Below are 21,934 nucleotides of genomic sequence, written 5' to 3'. Positions count from 1 at the left end.
TCTTCTTTTTTATTTGTTTTCGTTCTCCCGCTGTGCGCCTCTCTATTAATTTTTTTCTTTTCTACAAATTGTGTGCTACTTTAATTATTAAAAGAATAATTATAAAAATAGTAAAAGTGGTCCACCATAAATTCTAATGTTATTTTCCTTAACCATCAACTAAATAAATTATTAAAAGTATCCAATTAATTTTATCGTTGTAGTTATGAATAGTTAAAAATATCCATTTAGAATCTATCGAAAAGTATTTTATGAAATAAAAAATCTAGTACTTTAAACGACCATAAGAGTCTTTACAATAGATACCAATTTACCCATCGTTTGTCCTCGAACGATCAAAGGAAGGTGATAATAAGATAGGAGAGTTGTCTCAACAATTCATTCAACATATTAGTAACCAAGGTCTTATACCAAAATGATCAAACCCACCAATTGAAAATTTGCACCTCTTCACATACAATGCCTCAAATGGGTCAATCTTACTACTCTAGTGATAGTTGTTGTTGTATATAAACTCAACTAACAACAAAACTATTTCAAACAATGGACTCTTCAACTGACCAATTCTCCAACTAGACCTTGACACAATCACCAGGGCAAATATTATCTTACATAACCATGATAAAATCCTAAATCAATAGGGGCTACAATTTGAAGTGGACTTTAACCAACCACCACACATTCATAATGCACAAATCAAGATTTCCTTTTCAGAATACAATCTCATCACAAGCCTAAGTGATAAAATTATTATCTCTAGACATCGATTACTCATCAAGGGAGGATCAACATAACTAACCCAATCACAAGCCTAAGTGATAAAATTATTATCTTTGGACATCGATTACTCATCAAGGGAGGATCAACATATCCAACCCAAAGAAGAAAATGATCAAGTAACCAACCATCGAGTGATACACCTAAGCATACATAACCTCTAACAACATTGTCAAAATGCTAGATTAGTAGCTATTATAACCAAATCTTAAGAATAACAAAATTATGATGGCCCTAACATTCTAGCACACATACCAAAACATAGATGAGATAAATCTTAAGTCTATCGAAAAACTATAAATTTTCATGGTAGCTCCCTTATAAGTTCTCATAAGCAAAGTGGTACATGTAGAACCACTCAAATACTTCAATTAAACAAAGACAACACTAAATATGTCATATCAAAAATAACCAAGGTGGAATAACTCTAAATACTCCTTCCATAGTGTCCATATCAAACATTTTCATTCAACTAACTCTATCTCCTTGATTTTCTCGATACCCACAATCACCAATTTAGTCCCTTTTATAATTGTGCACACACTTAATTTATTGAACCCCACATCCACTGAAGTCAACACTCTTAATACTAACAAAAATCATAACCACATCGATCATCTACATTACTCTCAGATCATAATTAGTATCAAAGTATTTTTATCAAATACATATTCAAACTATAACTATCTCTCTTTCTATTTAAGCATTTCATGACAAATACGAGTTTCATACAAGGATAATAACACTAATCTAAACTTAATGGTACCTTTCCATCGAGATAAAACAGTTAAATTACACTCAAAGTCAACTTCTTACCACTTCCACATGCCATGCTTTATCTACCATTCAACACAATCACATACCTCATGCCAATAGTTAGGGAAATTTTTGGCATCAAATTATTTTGTATACTGTAAGCTCATAACCTTTATTCACCATAAAATGTCTATGTAGCGCATTATCACACTCTTAGGTCATCTATCATAACTTGAATAATATAATTCCACATAAAATTCTAATTTTCCATAGCTCACTATTTGTCTTTCAAATTAAAACTCAATCTTTATATAAGTCGATGATAAACTCCTAGTAAGTATGAACCGAACAAGTTCACATAGCAGTCATATCTAAACTCGTAAGCAAAATAAAAAAAACATTCAACTATACCCCAAGAATTTATACGAGACATCCTATTAATTGCTCTAGATCTCTTACCGATTTTATCCTTTTATTAATAACCTATGACATTTTACCTTATATTGTAAACCAACACTATTAAGTGAAACCTTTCCTCGTGTTCTTTAAAAATCAAAAGTAACAAATTTTACGACTCTAATCATCTCTATTATCTTAAATTAAGATTTCTCTTATTAAATATTATACTAAAACACCTTATAATACACACTATAAATACAATGCCTCTACAATTTTAATGCAAGCACCACATATACGCAACTGCTGTTCGAGACAAAAAATAATCTTGCCAACATCCGAATATAATCTCCACCGTTCAAATTAACCACCAAGATGTCATGAACACGTGTTCAAATTTTATCCTTATCCAACAGTTAGTTAATTGGAAATCACGATCTGAAGGTTGCTGGTCGGAGAACAGGTATGCACCAAAATAAATCTTTTCCTTCTCTCTTCTATCTTTTCTCTCGTTGAAGGCTCTCTCAAAACCTCTCTTATTTCCTAATGTCTTTCAAGGAAAAATACTAATGAGTAGTTCAATTTTTTGATCATGACTATCCTCTATTTACACAGTTGTGCTTTTCCTTACAAAGTTAAAGTCAACTACAAATAGGATTACAATTCCAATCATTTTCCTAATAGAATTGGAAACCACATAAAGAGAATAATTTCAATCATTTTTTAAAGAGGTTTAGTCTTAGTGTCTAACTCTTAAGAAAATACAAAATTCGATATTAGAACGGTAAAACACTTTCAAGACTTTGTTGCCACTAAACTGATTCTAAATGAGAATTTTCGATACTAGAAGAACAAACATAAATCATATAGGTAATTTATCACTCTCTCTTTTTACCATCATGCTTAGCTAGACTTTTTCATCATAAAAAGTGAACCTTTTCCTCGACATGACACCTTAAACTAAGGTACACCAACCAGATTTAAAGGACTAACACAATTTTATAAGCATTTTCTTACTAAAATCTTCAATTTAGTTCACCCAAGTATACTGGATATGACTTTATTTCCCCATAAGTTTGTCATCCTAGTATCAATCTACCTTTTGAAACTTAAGATAAAATCGTCAATCCTCATTCAGAACCCTCATGATACATTTCACAACCTAAATATACTAGTATTGTACCAAAGATACACCGCTAAGATATTTCTAAAAAAACAAATAAAATAAATTTAAATAATTAATGCAATCCAAGTGACTATAGTAATAAACTAGTTGGTTTCTCAAATGTGAAAGAAACATAAAATCCCATTAGTAAATATGTCACACCACTAATTACTTCTTAAATAGTTAATATTCACATCTTAAAATCGATGTATTCGTTTCTAAATAACACTAGTTACTCAACGTGAAATGTCATTAAATCTATGACTAGAACACATCATACTATCGAGAAGATCATAAGCCAACATATTTTTATCCATTGAATATATCCAAAATATTATTAAATTCATTCGTAGCTCAGGCCGATGACAAAAATAGCACATATCATAACTTTAACCAAGTAATCATCGATATTAGTGTAGTAGTCGTATTATGACCCTTTTTCATATACACTTAATCTATAAAATCGTGGTAAAGATTCTGCCCTCAATTGACTCAACAAGGTTTCATTATTCTCTAAGAAATCCATATATCTTATGAGAACTTTACTATATTTCCAAAGTAATGATATTCATTATCTAGTCGTTCCTTACAAACTTTTTAAATGTTGTCAATGGAAAATTCATCTTGCTTCACCCCATCTGCCTCATATCCATTAAGATCCGTAGAATGTACTTCTTTATGAAAAAACCAAAAAATGCTACCCAAATCATAGGTAGTGTCATTACCGGCAAGACTCAACATGATACTGTCACCATATTTTCGCATCTCCCCAAAATTAGTAAGTCAGAAACTCAATGACCCATCACTCTACCATATCCATCTTAGGTAACAACTCTCATGACCATCAATAGGAAACCATAAGCATCTTCATTTTCAGTTTCCATGAAGAATAGGTGTTTCAACTTTAAGAACTTAATAAAAGATCATACTAGTCATTAGTAATTACATGTCTATAGTTAATCGTGGAAACATATCTATTTTTAAGGATGCATACTCTCTTGCTGGTGTTGGTGTTTCCAATTCTACTACTCTAATACTAATAATATGTGAAATAAAGTTAAGAAGGTTAGATATCAATTTGTATCACTAAATACCAATTGGACTCAAGTAGTAGGACAAAAGAAAGAAGGAATGAAGTTTTCTTAAAGTCTTATAGCCTCTCGAAGAAAATTAAAGCCGTCCCCATACCGTTTCGCAAGACTCTACTAGACCTATCCTTGTGTGATGAGATCACCAAACCTAACACTCTGATACCAAGTTTGTCACAACCCAAATTGAGTCATGAGTGGCACCCATGCTTAACCCCCTAGGTGGGAGAACTCACAAATTTGACCCCAACTTACAAACTACAAGCATAATGCGGATGTAACAACCCTAAAAATGGATATACTAAGTGATACTTAATGGGTCAAGAATGCCTATGATTAGACCAAGGTTCACACAGATTGATGCGTGTAGAACCAGATTTTGGGACCCTTGCTACATCCAAGCCAACTAACTTGGGGAGTTAGTTGATCTAGGAAAGGTTGGGTCCAACCATTTAGGGCTCTCGAATACGAAGATTTACTTGAAGAAGTCTTTACCGGACGCAAAAAGAGGAAATCTTAGGTTTGGAGGTTCTAGGGGTAAAATGGTCTTTTTCAAGGCTAAGGGTAATATCATGTTATCCTAATATATAATTAATTATTTAATGAATAAGGTGGAGGGGTAATTTAGGGAGAGAGACCCAAAATTTAGCTCTTGAAGTGAGGTCTTGCTTCACTCGGGTTCGAACCTCGGTGGAAGCAATGAATTAATGTGATTTTGATTAAGCTATTGAATTAATATAATTAAGTAATAATTATTATTCATTAGCTGATTTAAAATAAAACAAATATCAGATTTTTTAATAATTAAGTAAACCTTATTTGACTAAGTCCTAAACTAGACTCCTAAGCCTAATATAACTCCTACTCTCTCACGTCTATCTCTCAACTCTCATGCTCAATCTCTCTTGTTAGTTCACACGAAGTTCTATGCCAAAATAATCTGCAAAAACAGAAAATAAACACATTAGAAAACAATCAAAAGTTTTCTACACTCAAAGAACTTACAAAAAAAATATACAAGCAAGCAAGCTAACTTAAGAAACGAAAATTTTGCATCATCTTCTCGATGGGTTTGTGTTGATAGTTTAGGGGAGGTTTTGGGCAACACTTGAAAGGTGTGGAAAGATACAACAAGGTATGGGTTTTCTCTCTTGGAATTCTTTCTCCAAGAGAAATTTCTTTCTACAAATTCAAACGTATGAAACTAGGGTTGTCCCCTTGAATGTTGAACTCCTTGTCCCTAGTCCTTCCGATTTCAATCTAAATTAGGTTAGAAATCATGTTGTTGGCATAGTTTCTTGTAGCTAAGTGTAAAATGTGATATTCTTTGTGATTTTGTGTTTGGAAATAGCAAGCATGTTCAATGATGTCAACCGAAAATGATGTGGTGCAATGTGTAAATGTTTGGTGTTGTTATCCGTTTTGAAATTTTAAAATGGTTAGTTTGATGGGTGAAATTAACGTGCATAATATGTGCAATTTATGATATTCATATGAGGTGTATGTGACTGATTTTAAGTGGAAAGCTGTAGCTAAAACAACAATGAATCTACACCTAAGAATGTGTTAAACGAATCCATGAAATCTACCCCAAAAAGATGTTAAATGATCCATGACTTTTTCTAAGTTTTGAAGTGGAAATATTGGTGAAAATAAGGTAGGAAAATGACTAATTTTCCAGCAAACACAACAAGTTTCGTCTAGTCTAAAGTATAGAAGAGTAATCTGGAAATTTAATTGGTTTTAAAAGGGATGAGGCCACTAGGATTCGAACCTGTGACCTCATCCGTGTGAGGCCTTAAATTCGTAAGAGAAGATATGGGGTCAAGGGGGATCGCAATGGGGGATGTTGGCTCAAAGTGTAGAGCACAAAAATTGATAAACAAAATGAGAGGCATGGGAATCGAACCCACGACCTCCAGGCAGCGAATGAAAGGAAAGAAAAATAAAAGAAAGGAAATGTGAAATCGAACCCACGACCTCAAGGTTGTAAAGCAGAAAGGGAGAAATAAAATGAAAATAAAGTGAGGTTGTGGGGGCTTGATCCCACAACCTCACTTCCAATGCATAGCTAAGTCAAACTTTAAATAAAAATAAAATAAGGAGGTTGTGGGGGTTCGAACCCACAACCTCATAGTCCCTAGCAAATTAAAGAATAATTAAAGAGAGGTTGTGGGGGTTTGATCCCACAACCTCATGGTCTATGCGAAATTGGAAAAGAGGAATTAAATTTTAAAGGAAAAACAAAAGGGGTTGTGGGGGTTCGATCCCACAACCCTTCGGCCAAATAAGAGAAGAATCCAAGGAGAAAAATAAAGATTGAATATTGATGTTGGGGCTCGACCTAGGGTCCCAATGTCATGAAGACTAAAAATAAAGTCAAGGAAAAATGTAAGTATTGTCCAAGGGGTTCGAACATGGGTTCCCTTGCCCCAAATTTCCGTATTGATAAATAAATCATACGAGAATGAAATGTTCAAACATAATTTCACCTACTTAGATCTAAATTGAGATCTTCGCATGCATACAAGATGCATAAGTTTTGTACTACATAATGTTAGGAAGATATGAATCACTTAAACGAACTATGAATGAAGCCTCATGGATTGTATGTATAGACCCATAAGTCTAGCATACAATTAAAAATAAGTGAACCTAAGATGTATGTAAGGAAATTATGAAACCCTAGAAGGGTTAAGTATGAGTGTAAGATACACTAAATGGCCAAGTGCATTGGAATGTGACGAAATGAACAATGACATGATGAAATGAACAATGAAACGATGAAACCCTAGAAGGTTTAAGTAAGAGTGTGAAAATATACAAATGGACAAGTGCATTGGCATATGATGAAATGAACATTCACGTAAAAATGGGTGAGTAATTATGAAGAGCAAATGTGCTAATGTTAATGAATGTGGTGACAACATGATATGAGGCTAATGTAAAAGATGAGAGCAATCTCAAATGAGCCTAAGTAAATGTTACCAAAACGTACTCACCTATGAGAGTGTAAAGTTAATGTAGAGATACGTCTCTATGAACACTCTAATGAAAGTATTGAGATTAACACACTTAATACTAATGGTGAGATGAGAAATCATCTATCGAACTATGATGTCCTCATACTAGAAGTCATCTTCCATGACGTATGATTTGAATGTAATAAAACTTTATACTGAGCACCGATAGACTAGCTATGAGCGGTGATGCATTCTTTCGGGAAGGGCGGAGATTCATGTAACTCTCATGAGATGAGACTGTCCGGTGTGTAGATTATGGGTCTCCTTATATCTCCTAAGTCTTCGAACCTATACTGCCAATATAGGGATCTGGCGAGTTCAATTCCTATGTACGCTAGCATGTTTTGGGTCACTTTGGCCGGTGATTCCACTTCTTTTCAGTGTGGGGTTTCATGACACTTGACTTCATGATGCTCACATGATCTATGTTGGTTAAAGTTAAAGTTTCCAATGAATGAAGGATGTCAGCCTCAAATGATGCACATAATGAAACGAATGATACCAAAGGTGTTAGGATAGGATAATCAAGAGGTGAGTTAGATTCAAGTAATGACATTAGGTCATTCTTGGTCATTGCACAACGAATGCGATGAAAGTATCAAAAACTACATCCTAGGTATAGCTGGTGTTTACACTGGTCCATGAATGAAATGAAATGAAGTACGTATGAATGAACGAAGCAGACTCTATGTTTGCTAAAGCAGACCCCTAATTGAGGTCTCATATGTTGAGCTCTCATTTTTGGGAAGTCTTAATGTCAAGTCTATGATTCCAAGGTCTCATGGCATATGAATGAATGATATGAACAACATTATGTGCTATGTGAATTATGATATGTGCTATGTGAATTATGATATGTGCTATGTGAAATATGTTATGTGTTGTTTGCAAAATTATAAGTTTGGTGATACATGTTACACTCATGGCATGACTTTCCAAATCCAAATTTGGCAAGTCTACTGACTTGACTTCCCATAAATCATATTGTTAGGAAAGAGCTATTATTTCTCATGCATGTCCTTGGTGTGTGCTTGCATATACTCATACTTAGTACAAGTGTGTACTAATTCCATACAAATATCTACTTTTAGGTGCAGATACAGGTGAACGTTAGATCTTACAGTACATCGTCGCAGCTATCCAGACGTGGAGCCTTCATTCGTACTTGGTAGACCCTCATGCTTTCGAGGATGTTAACTGTTATTATCTAGCTTAGATGTAGGCTTTAGCTAATGCATGATGTCCCACTAGTGTTTCTTTCCACCTTTATTTCAGACTTTGTATGGGTGCCGTTTTGGCAAAATACTTTTAATGAAATTATGAATTGTTTCTTTCATTTGATTATCTCTATATTAGATGTTTGATTTGTGAACGCCTATGATGTTAAGTTTAAAATGTTTATCATGAAATAAGAAAATAAAAATTTCAAATTTTCCGCTAAAATTAACCTAGATGAAGTAAGAATGACGTATGTAGGCTTGTCTGCGACCTCTAAGAGGTCAACGACGTTGGTCTCGTCTGGGGTCTAGATTCAAGTTGTGACAGTGGAGGCTCAAAAACATACTAAATATCTTTTCCCAAAACCTGAAAGTCATTACAACAAGGACATTTAATCTCCATATACTAATTTTAAGAATATCACAGAAAATAGAACAAATAAAATAAAGTAATTTGTGTACGATAACTTAGGACATCAGGTAATGACTGAGAGAATCCAACTCAAGCTCGAATGAATAGCTCACCCTTGAACCTGATATGCAAAGACTTGATAGAGTTGAGAGCAAGTCAAATTCGCCGGTACACTTCCTGCACTCCATAAAAGAAAAATAAAGAAAAATACAAGGTCTCATTACGAGGCAACATATACTGATTAGGTATCATCGGCCAACCCAAAATAGTAACTAATATACAAAGAAATATAGTATAAAATCAAATATAGCACTTCATAGGTGATAAGCACCAAAATATATGAACAAGTGACAATTGAAGCAAGTACGTAATCAATCACAATATCATGCACACACGCACGAGGACTCATGCCTCCACACCACGTTCATTGAGAAAATGAGTTCTTTGAGATTGAGTAAATTAAATTAGTTCAATATCCCTTTCCTTTAATGTTATTTAATGTTATTGTGTCGGAACGTGACACTTTAATTCAATTATACCGTGTTGAAACTTGACATTCTTATCCAATTATACCGTGTCAGAACGTGATACTCCGATCCAAAAATATCGTGTCGGAACGTTACACTCTGATCCAATTAAACCGTGTCAAAATGGGACACTCCGATCCAATTATATCATAAATTTTCATTTATTATCATCACTTTCAATTTATTGATAATATTTCACAAGCCTTTTTTATTCAAGGCATCACTTCGATAAGAAGGGTTCAAATAAATAAATTTCATGGTCTCAGGATTTCAGACTAATTACAAAATACGCAACCAAGTCACACAACCACACAATCAAGTACATAGTAAACTTCACACTGTCATTCAATGCATATCAATCACTATTAAGAGTTTACCATCAAATAGCATAAACCATAACCTACCTCCATCGAAGAACCGAAGTCAAGCAAGCTATTTCTCCAATACTTTTTCTTTCCATAATGCCTCCGGACCTTTCCAATCTATGCAATATGCATAATTTATAAGTTAACGATTCTATAGACACTTACATTACTCTATTGAGTATAGTCTAAATCCAATAGTTATCAAACACAAATCTATATTCAAGTTTCTTATCTTGAGGTCAATTAATATGTCAAGCCTCCTATTTCCTATATTTAAGCATCAGATTAAGTCTTTAGCTTTCTGAATAACATAACTTTAATGGTATTCAAATAATATACTACACGCAATATTTAATTACCTATCTTAATATATCAAGATTTGAATCATAATAAAATAACTATACGAAGAAGAACAAAAGTAATTAAAACCTAAATAACTTGTCACGAAGTGTTACTAATTTAAATTGCAGAGATGATGATATATTATGTACATTATTCCTAATAATTGTATTACCATACGATAATCATTGTCAATATTACCTCTTAATAGACATGAAAAACTTTGACACCTAAATAAAATAATAATAATAATAATACGGCCACAGAAGCAAGTGCAAATTGAATTTGCACTTCTGATTCCTATTCACTCAATTTTAAAATAAAATATAATTAATAATAATAAATTAATGATAATATGACATAATATGTATATAAAAAATGTAGTGATTGAGGCAATTAATACTTGCATGTTGTTAGTCGTTCTTCTTTTCGATTTTCCTTCTTCGTTGTGCGCCTCTCTATTAATTTTCTTATTTTCTACAAATTGTGTAATACCCTAATTATTAAAAGACTAATCATAAAAATAGTAAAAGTGGTCCACCAGAAATTCTAATGTTATTTTCCTTAATCATCAACTAAATAAATTATTTAAAATACCCTATTAATTTTATCGTTGTAGTTATGAATAATTAAAAATATCCATTTAGAATCTATCAAAAAGTATTTTATGAAATAAAAGCTCTAGTACTTTAAACGACCATAAGGGTCGTTACATATGAGTAATATATTTTAGGAGTAGTATTGAGCAGACTTGAAGACATATTTGAGTTCAGAAAATTCGAAGTTATCATAAACCATGTAGCCAACATAGGTAGAAAAAGGTCATACTTTTTAGATGATTTTTGAATTCTTTTAGCATAGACTAGTGGATCCACTTAGTGGGTTAGGTTCTATACCCCGGTAAGGTATAAGATGGATTTGGAAGCATGAGGTAAGATGATGTACCATCACTTAAGCGCATAGAGATGGTTGTCGGTTAGAGAAACTCCCACGAACATATTTTGTATACTTATATACATAGAGTTACCTGATTTTCATATACAAACTAAGTTGTGGTTTGTTTTTAAATGCACTGAGTTGTTATCTTTATTTATGTTTTATGTTGAAAAGAGTGGAGTTGAGTTGAGTAGAGAAGAGGCAAGTGTTTCTTCCCGTTAAACCTTATGTTTGTTTAGATTTTTCCTCACACATTTGTAATGATGTACTAATGTCATTTGTTCTGTATCATTTAATTATGCAAATACAAGTAACTCTGATCAACCTCTAGCGCCCCATTCATCCAGTTGAGCATTCATAGTCTTTTGGTGAGCCTTCTTGCTTTTTGGAAGATCCCATTTCATATTCTTCTTGGTATTTCAGTTGTTAGGATGATCGGGTGTCTTGTCCTGACATCCCTCATATTACTAGAGGCTTCATAAATGGATAACTACAGTTCTTTGCTCTTTCCATTTTAGTCGTTCTGTTATTAGACCTGAGTTGTCATTTTGTCCAAGTTGAATGTTATTTCTAAAACATTCTCAGTTTATCTATTTAGATAGTTTAATAAGATTGTATTTAAGTATTTTTTTTATGAGTAAGTGTTCTGCTGAGAGTCTTGACAGGCCAAGAGTTCTCTTGGGGTCAATAATGGTTCTAGAGTGTCATCCGTTCATGGTGTAGGCTCGGAGCGTGACAATCAACTGATGTCATTATGACATTACTAATAAGACTATCTTGTCGCTGCCGCAATCTCAAGTAGAGATTAGGCATTTGGGTATTGTCTTTGTCCAGAATGTGCACAGTTGGGATGGGAAGTTATCATTAATAAAGGTAAGAAGATCGTTGTCAAATAAGAGTGCTAACTTGGAATTTTCAAGTTGGATAATTCACATTTTAGCTGAGACAAAGTTAAAAGAGATTAATTGAGAGTGCTGAACGACATCCCCTTGATTGAGAGTGATTGTTGGAGAGTTAGGAGAGAAGGAAGTTGCAGGCATTCTAGGAAAAAAGGGTTGGAATTCTAGAGAAGGAAAAAAAGAAAGACGATCAGAAATACTCGTAAGAGTGTTCGAAGGCTCTTGATACCATATAAGACTTGTATATGATTATAAAAGCATTTAGTATTATTGATACAATGTGTGCTATTTATACATGAACAGGTATAGAAGAGAAAAGAGTATGTTGAAAGTAAGAGACTAAAGAGAGGAGAAACTAATTACGTATATGACTCAAACATACTAAAGTACTAGGACTTTGTAACCTTATCCTTATCAAAGAGGAGGTGTTTCCCACGAGTCTATGTTAATTCACGTGGAATGCAAAATTTAAGCTATTGAGATTTATTTGATTTGTTTAAAAAAGTGAATAATTAGAACTTCACAAAATATTATTTAAAAATCTAAATAAGATGGAGGGTATTTTTGTAAACAAACAACTTCAATTTAGAAAGTATGCAATGGTTATTAGTTTAAATACAACAACCGTAACAGTCAATAAAAATAATCTCAGAATAACTAATCCCAGAATAAGTTATACCATCATAACTAATCCCATCATTTTTTGTATTCAAATCAAACAGCCCTAAGAGACTAGTAATTAGTTTTATTAAATTGAGTTTTTTCCGTTAAAACAAATGATTTTTTTCAAAATCAAAAAAATGAATCGAATAACCGAAATACTGAATTTTCAAACCAACACAAACTAAATAAATTGAAAAAACGAAATTGAAATAAAAAATGTTCAATTTGGTCGATTTTTTTGTTTGAACCAGATTAGGTCCAACCCTACTTTTATCATACAAAAGAGTTAGAGTAAGTTAGAAATCTGCATAGTTTTAGAAGTATTTTTTTTATTAAAAAAAACAGCTTTTTAAAAAATTATTTTTGAAAAATTTAACAATTTATATTTGGCAAATTATTTGAAAAATGTTTTATAAACAAATTGTGTTCGGCTTATTTTTGTTCAAAAAGTGTTTTTTCAATAAAATCTTTTTGAGAGTCAAATTACGATAAAGGGAATATTATTTTATTAGAGAGAAACTGGTTTGAAAATCTATTACAAAAAAATAAAATAAAATATCCACGACGAGAGTGAGGAGTGAGGAGGAAGATGATTTTATAGATTTCACTTCCTAATTAGCTTCTATTTCTTTAGTTTATGAATTTTTTTATAATTTGCAAGACTTAATATATCTTTAAATTGTGATTTAGCTATTTTTCAAAATTAATTTTAGTTTGTTGTTTTATATTTTGTATAGCATGTTTATAATGTGTTTTGTTTGATTGGACTAAATTGAATTGAATTTGCATGAGGACAACAAAAACACATCAGTTTATGTAGTAAAAAAAAAGCGACGGATACGGTGGTTTTTTCCGCCGCTTTTCTATATTTATTTTTTTTAAATCCAAAAAAACGACATAAGGTCCTTTAGTCCATCACCTTTTTGATTTCTCAAAATTTATTTTCCTGAAAAGTGAGGAGATGCATCGCTTTCCTGAATTTTTCAAAAAATAAAATTAAAAAAATGTGATAGTCGGCGTCTCATTGACCGTTACTTTTTAAGATTTTATAAAATTACAAAATTAAAAAAAGTAATGGATTGTGTCGCTTTTTGAAAAACAAAAAAAATTAAAGATAACAAAAAAGCGACGGACGACATCACATTATTCAAACAATAATTTTTTTTAAAAAAAAGTGATGCAGTTTGTTGTTTTCTGAAAAAGCGACAAACTTGACTGCGTCGCTTTTCCGTTGATTTTAACAAAAAAAATGACACAATCCGTCGCTTTTGGCCTTCGCTTTTCGGCAGTTTGTATAGTAGTGAGTATTGGTTATATTATAAAGTAAGGGAAAACTGTGATGATCTTCATCATTATACAACCAGTCATTAAAAGATACTAGCAGAATTTTTCTAATGTTAATACAACTTCTTCTAAGGCTAGAAGACCACTGGAAGACACCCAGGACTATAGCGTGATTCAGGCAATCCAATCTTCCGTGTGTAAGGCGGAAGCCCCCAAAAATGGTTTTCCAAAAATGGGTGATCGCAGAGAAAATATTGTAATTTATGGAGAAAAATGTCACAATCCAGACCGTCGTGAGTGGCTAACCTCCCTGTAGGAGAACCATAACTACTCACCAACTAAACAATTTTAAATCCATGAAAGAATGTTTAAATAACTAAATAATGATGTTGCCATAAACTTTCAAATGATCTAACAACTCAACTAAACAATGCAAAAAAAATAACGTATAACCTGAAAGTCAATATATAAAAATTCTAACAAGATTCATAAGTCTAAACAAGAAGGGTTACAACCCCAAAGTAATGCACTAATAACTAACTAAGTTCGAATGAAATAGACTGAGAAAGAAAAGGACCCAAGGCAGTCCGAAAGAACTAACTCACCCTTGAATTCGAAACGGTCACTGATCTTCGAAGCGAGATTTGTCAATAGCTTCTTGAAGATGTCTTGTACTCATCAAAATTAAGAGTAAGTGGAATATCAATACACAACCAGCGTGTGCTGGTAATCACACGGCTATCCTACTAAGCGCAACATATCTAAGTAAATACAACATCATAAACATGCAATATACCAAACATATACAATATCGATTATCATATTCTCAACAATATGCATTTATATATCAAGTCATTGGTCCTCTCATGGAGTTCAAAAACAAAGTGTTAGTGTACCGGATCGTGATACCTGATTCAATGTTCATGCCAGAATGTGGCAACCTATCTCATATTATGTCGGAATATAACAATCAATCCCAATTATTATGCGGGTACGTGGCAATCGATCCATTCAACATACCACAATCACAAATATATTCTAAATAATAATACAATCAAGAAATTATTCATGACATATAGTTATTCATTCATACTCATTTACATTAATGTAATCAATAACGCAACATTCACATACATACATGCATCATAATGAAGAAAGAAGAAACATATATTACACAATCATGAAATCACAACATCACCTACCTCGAAAAAAGCTTGAATCCCCTAAGAAACTTGATTCTTCCCTTTCCGTATCCGCTCCGCTTGTTCTTGGTCTACTAACAATCGTAATGAAACGGGATCAATAAATGATCACTAATTACCCAAAAAAAATTTGGAGTTTATTTATGACTTTAAGTTGTGTATGTCCCGCCACGGCGTACCTCACCCACTACAACATCCCACCCTAGCAATAATAATCCTGTCATAACGGCTTGCACGAAAACATAACATCAAATTTTGAGTTTCAAATCCCCATTTCCAAACATACATTTAACCAACAACACTCAGAAACTACTCGTTCGTGCTATCATCAGTTTCAGGAGTTCTACTCACAGAATTCAATTTCATCAAATTGTACGCGTTCGTTAACGCCTTAACTATCTACTCATGTGATTGAATCTATAACTAGATCATCCAATTGTTACCATATTTCCCTAGAATTTAAAACTCCTATTTCGTCCAAATCTGAAGTAGGTTGAGAAATTTCAAGTTACTACCAAAAGAATTTTCGAACCCAAAATTTTTCCCGTTTGACTTTTCTAACGACAGAACCTAATCGTTACAATAGATACCAATTTACCCCTCACTCGTCCTCGAGTAAAACTAGAAAAAAGGTCTAAAGTAAGAATAGAGTAGTACATGAATCCACGAACAATTGGGGATACTTGTTTTGCATGTCCTTCTCAGTTTCCCAAGTGGCTTCCTCAAATGGATGATGCTTCCATTGAGCTATCACGGACTTAATCTCCTTGGTCCTCAGTTTATGCACATCACGACCAAGAATTGCAATTAGTTCCTCGTCATATTAGAGGTCTTTGTCTAATACAATCGAGTACCACTTAATGATATAATATTTGTCGCCATGATATCTCTTCAATATGGAAACATGAAATACCGATGAATTCCCGATAAGTTAGGAGGTAAAGTCAATCTACAAGTCATGGACCCCACTCATTCAAGAATCTCAAAGGGACCAATGTATCGCGGACTTAGTTTGCCCTCCTTGCCAAATCTCTCATCACCCCTTTCATGGGTGGTACATTAAGAAGAACATTTTTACAAGTATGAAATGGCATCTCTTACCTTATGATCCACATACTTCTTCTATTTATTCTGGGCTGCTAGAAGCTTATCTTGAATATTCCTTACCTATTCTTGAACATCCTTTACTAAGTTCACCCCCAAAGATTTTACATCTCCAGCCTCAAACCAACCTATGGGTGATCTACATCCTGTCCCATAGAGTGCCACAAATGGAGTCATATCAATGCTAGAGTGATAATTATTAACATAAAAAAATGACACAAGGATAATAAATTATCCCAATGTCCTCCAAAGTCAATTGCACATACCCTCAACATGTCTTCTAACGCTTGAATAGTCCTCTGCGACTGTTCATCCGTCCGCAAATGAAAGGTTGAACTAAAAGTAAGTTGTGTGCCCAATTCATCGTGTTACTTCCTCCAAAACTTGGATGTAAATTGGATATCATGGTCTGAGATAATAGAAAGGGGCACCCCATGCAACCTCTCTATCTCTTTCACCACACCTTAGCCAATTATATGTAAAGTTATACGGGTTCCTCAACGCCTTACTATTTACTCATGTGATCAAATTCATAATGATCATCCAATTGTTCTAGATTTCCCTAGATTTTAAAGACTCCGATTTCGTCCAAATTTGCACTAGGATGGGAAATTTCAAGTTACTACCAAAAAAAATTCCGGTCCAAAATTTTTCCCGTTGGATTTTCTATAACAACTAAACCCGATTATTACAAAAAAATCACACCTTTTTCAAAACCGATATATCTCTAATGGACAAACACATTCAGTTATATTTGAATAAAAATTTAAAATTTATTTTTTAAAAAAAATTGAATTTTAGTTGATACAAATAATTTAATATAAATGTTTGTTTTAAAGCCCAAATTTTATCTTATATACAAGTACATAAGAATATTCTTAATTAAATGAAAAAAGTGGACACGGACTTGAAAATTAAATTGATCATAAGAGAAAATCTCATGTTTCATAAATACATCATAACAAACTAATAAGTATACAACAATATATAGAGATATATTAGACAAGCATACATCATTTTCTTTTTGTTTTTGTTTTGAGAAAGAAGGTATAGACGATATCTTTCAGGTATAAAATTACAAACATATATACTAGTAGAGTAATCATGGGTGGTAAAGCTTGTTACCACATTTGCATTTCCATGCAAGAAGATAATAAGTATCATGTTGAGAAGAAGCAGCAGAAGCTTTGTGTTTTCCTTGGTGAATTGGTGCAATTAGGGTAGCCATGCAAGGGCTGCAGTTCAAGCATTTATCAACACTACACCTTGGTGGCCTTGATCCTACCTTCACTCCAGTTGCTCCCTTTCCCCAATTTGGCACCTCAACACCACCTGTACGCAGAGGTGAAGCCAAGATTAGGAGTTTGAGGGTTATAAATTAATTTTATTTGGTGTTCACAAATCACATGTTAATATGCATACATTTATTTAATTTTCTAAGACAAATATAGAATCTATAAAATAGCTAGCGGGTTCGTCCGAACCCATGAACCCCCACCTAACTCCTCCTTTACCGGGTTGGGCCGTACATCAATATCTCTCATTGATCAACTCACCATTTAAAGATCCAAAGTAAGAAATTTATTATTACCCGGCCTCTTCGCGGAGTCGAGCACAAAATTTTAATTGATAAGAAAGTACTTCCCAGTAATTATAGGATCTAAAATAAATTATAAATATTTATGTATTTATAATCCTTTTCGTTAAATGCAAAATGTTAAAAGAGTATCAATTATACTTAGATACGGCGAATAATTTATGCAACTTGTAGAGACTAATCTTCTTCTCTTTCTGCTTCATTTTTATGAGTAAAGCATGAGAAGAGGAAAATAATGATGGCATCATTTTTTTAAAAAATAACTTTAATATGCATATTTAAAGTATTATAAGAATTTATACTACTCTATTAATCATATATATTTATGATAGTTAAATTTTATAACTACAAGGAAGAGGAAACAATAATTTCATTAATTAAAAGGGTGGATATTTTCTGTTATTAGTATTTATGGGATGAGGATGAGATGGCAGAAAGGAATAATTAATTAAGTATCATTTATTTCACATAATGAAATACTACTGACCTGTAATTGGAACATGATATAAAAAGGCAATGATCAAGAGTCCACTAGCAATTACTACAACTCTTAGCTCTTGACTTGAATATTTAGTGAATGAAGCCATGAATAGCAAACACTTCAACTCTTGAAGCCTTATTGAATGTTAAGAGACAGGCCATTAAATACACAACAAATAATTCACTCATAAATTAGAGTGGGGCATACAGGGTGTGCCCTTTGCTTAATAGTGACATATTTCTATGTGATATGATGCTTGGTTGGTTGTTCAGAAATAAATGCTCTCTTCTTCAATTTATCTCGAGGGCGACACATAATTGTATTTTGCTCCGTTTTTAATTATTTGTTCATTTTTCAATTGACAGACTCAATAGAGGAGCTATCTTATAATGAGGAAGTTTATTGGAATTCGAAAAAAAATTATATTATTTATATATGATTAAAATATTATTTAGATATATATAATAAACGTCGAACCTCCTTCGGCCACTTTATATGTTTATTTTTTTTTCCAGATCTTGAACCCCCTTATTGAAAATCTTGGCTCCGCCACTAAATTCACTTATTAAAAAATAATTATTGACATATTGAATTTATCATTTTAGCTCTATTAATTATGAAGTGGATGAATTAAAAAACTTAAGATTTTAAGAAGTTTATCTTTTTTCAAAATAATTAATTGAGGATATAATAGGTAAAAAAATTGTCTTTTCTTAATTTGTTAAAATGAATAAGTAATTAGGGATAACCAAAAAAGAAAAAACTGAGAGGTAACAGGGAGTCCAATAATAATTGTTCAATACTATTGATTTGACACACCTCTCAAGAAAATTATAAATAGAAGGATAATTTTAGTATATCAACCTTTAAATATAATAAGTATAATGTCTTGAAAATATAATAGATAAATAACTATAATTAATAAGGATAAATAAGAAATTACTTGTAAAATTATAGATTAATTTTTTAAAGTAGACAAATATTATTAAATATTTTAAAATAATATAGTGAACAAGTATTATTAAATAGAGAGAATAAACCAATTTAAAATTTTTCCTTATTTGTTTGTTTAAAAAATTTTGTACTCGTAATTTTACACGATATAATTTGATTATGTACCAACAAGAAATACAATAATTAAACATATCATGGTAGTTTCTGGGCAAATCATTAAAGGTAACATGGATGATTTATCAAAGATTTGACCAGAACACAACCACAGTCAACTTATTACTACTATTATTTTGACCTCCATTAATTCCTTCTCCTAAAGTAAGAGAAAAGAGAATGTATGCAATAAGCTTATACTGGAGAGGGGCCACAATTTATAACGGTTGGTCTAAATTTTTTTGATTATATCACTGCATTTATGATCGAAAGAGATCATTTTTCTCATGTTGGAGTAGACATTAAAATTTTATAAGATATTATAAGACGTATTTAATTTGAGTTAAATTTTATATGTTAAATTTTAATTAGAATTTTTTGAGGCTATTCAATCCTAAATTCTAGTTTATATTTATATAAATTGTACTATATTTCCCTTGAAAAGGCATTTAGAATATCTCAATTATTCCACAAACTCATGAAATATTCATAAATAGATTAAATTCAAATCATCTTATATTTCTCTAACGACTCTCGAATTATGTAGATCAAGTCTAAATTATCATAGTTTGAGAAATACGTCACTACGATCCTTAACGACCCTCGACTCATGGATAAATATCCTATTAGAAAAGGATCAATAAATTAACAGAATTGTACCCACAATCTTGATGAATAAAATTGTGTTTCTTCTGATTTTATTTGTGTAGTTGATTTATTTCTCTTATGTTTAAATTTATTGCAAACAATCGCACTTCAAATCAGAGTCGAGCCCAAAAATTAAAGATTTCGAATACACCAATATTCACTTAACTAAAATTTAAGCTTTAAAGTTAAACTTGGAATCAAACTAATGGAAATAAGGATCTAGCTGGATTAAAACGCAAGTCAGAGTGGCTACAACATCACTTTTATGTTACTTATGGTGCACTATTAATTATTTTCTAATTTTAGTCCATTTTCCAAAATAAATAAATATATATACACATAATTTTTTCTCAAAATTAACAGATACACGTACGAGTCCGCCTCTGTTAAATATCACGACTCACGACCCAAAGTGATTCACTTTAGTAGTAAAATACTATTCAACAAATGACCCACCATGACTAGGGTCTAGGTAAAACAGGACGCCTTTATAGGTTTCTGTTACATATTGTAAAATTTTATTTGAACCAGTTTGTATTGTATTACTTAACATATCGAGACTACACATCACTTTTTTTTCTTCAAAAATATTGATTTTTTTTCATATATTGCCGTACTTAAAATATAGGGATTATTGAAGTACTATGGTCATTTGACCATTTTTTTTTTTTAAAAAAAAACTTTTCCTTTTGTAGTTTTTCTCTGAGAAAAAGAAACCTTTTTGGACATAATTTTCAAGAAATTGCTATTGAGAACTCACAAACACTAATTTTTTGAAAAATAGTATTTTTGCTCAAAATGAATTATTAATATCCATATAATCAAATCTTATATGAAGAAAATTATGCATCAGCCAAAATAGATTAGAGAATTGTCCTCTTCTGGTCCTTATGTTTTTACGACAATTTTTAAAAGAGACAAATAATTAAAGCTTCGTACATTTGTCCTATTTGGTTTTGTTTTTTGTTTTTTCATTTTGGATCTAACCGATTTTGGGCTTGAAATTTAATATTTGGGATTATCTTCAACGATTCATTTACATGTAAAGTAATCGTTTGAAAACGTTTAATTGTAAAAAAATTAAAAAACTTTATTTGTTTTTAAAGTAAAAAATATTAAACATTAGAGGTGTATTTAACTATGAATGACAAATTAGAATTATTTTTCACATTTTTTTTAGTATTTTAAAGTGGAATTTTTTAAAAAAATATCCTTATGTTATAATAAGTGTTAGACATCAAATTTTGCCAAAACATTCTCAATATTTATAACTTTTAAGCTTTATTCATTCAATAATTTTGTAACGACTTGATTTCCGTCGTTATAGAAAAGCAATGGGGAAAATTTTTGGATAGAAAAACTTTTTTATAGTAACTTGAAATTTTTTAACGTAGTCCAGATTCAAATAAAATCGGAGTCAGTGAGTTCTAGGGAAATCTGGTAGTAATTGAGTGATTTAATTATAATTTTAATTACAAGAGTAGATAACGAAGACGTTAAGAAACTCGTACGATTTTACAGAAATAAAATCGGGTGAGTAGAACTTCCGAAAATGATCCTGGCGTGAACAGATAGTTTTTGAGTGTTGTTAGTTGAAGGTTTGTTGTGAAATGGGGGAATTGAAATTATTAAATTTCCTCTTTAGTTTTGTGCAAGCCGCTTAGGCGGGATTTCCCCCCAGGGCGGGCCGATATAAGCGGGGTGAGACCATTGTGGTGGGACAAACATGACTTAAAGTTGGAAATAAACTTCAAAAGCGTTTTGTTCTGCAATTTTGAACTTGAGAGCTAAGGAGCGAACCCAAGAGTCTTCTTGACAGTTTTTCATCTATAAAGATAAGAATTTTACTCTCTGAATTTGTTTATCGATCCGCAGAATCTCGTTTCATGGCTAATTATCGAAAGGGGCGAGTTTTGATTTGGAAATTATGATGGAAAAATTCCTAATT

The 21,934-nt window shown here is 32.0% G+C and overlaps 1 long non-coding RNA gene across 1 annotated transcript; it reads right to left on the bottom strand.

Annotated features, from left to right (window-relative positions):
• Window positions 1–13,879: 13,879 nt before the first annotated feature.
• LOC138337683 (uncharacterized) lies at window positions 13,880–16,866 on the bottom strand. Its single transcript, XR_011211083.1, has 2 exons — window positions 14,453–16,866; window positions 13,880–14,157 (listed from the first exon to the last, which is right to left on the bottom strand). It is a non-coding gene; the product is annotated as an uncharacterized lncRNA (long non-coding RNA).
• Between the last annotated feature and the right edge of the window lie 5,068 nt (window positions 16,867–21,934).

This window comes from Solanum lycopersicum, chromosome 8 (genome assembly GCF_036512215.1).
Source record: "Solanum lycopersicum chromosome 8, SLM_r2.1".
Classification (NCBI taxonomy): domain Eukaryota; kingdom Viridiplantae; phylum Streptophyta; class Magnoliopsida; order Solanales; family Solanaceae; genus Solanum; species Solanum lycopersicum.
This window is presented reverse-complemented; position numbering and strand designations above follow the sequence as displayed.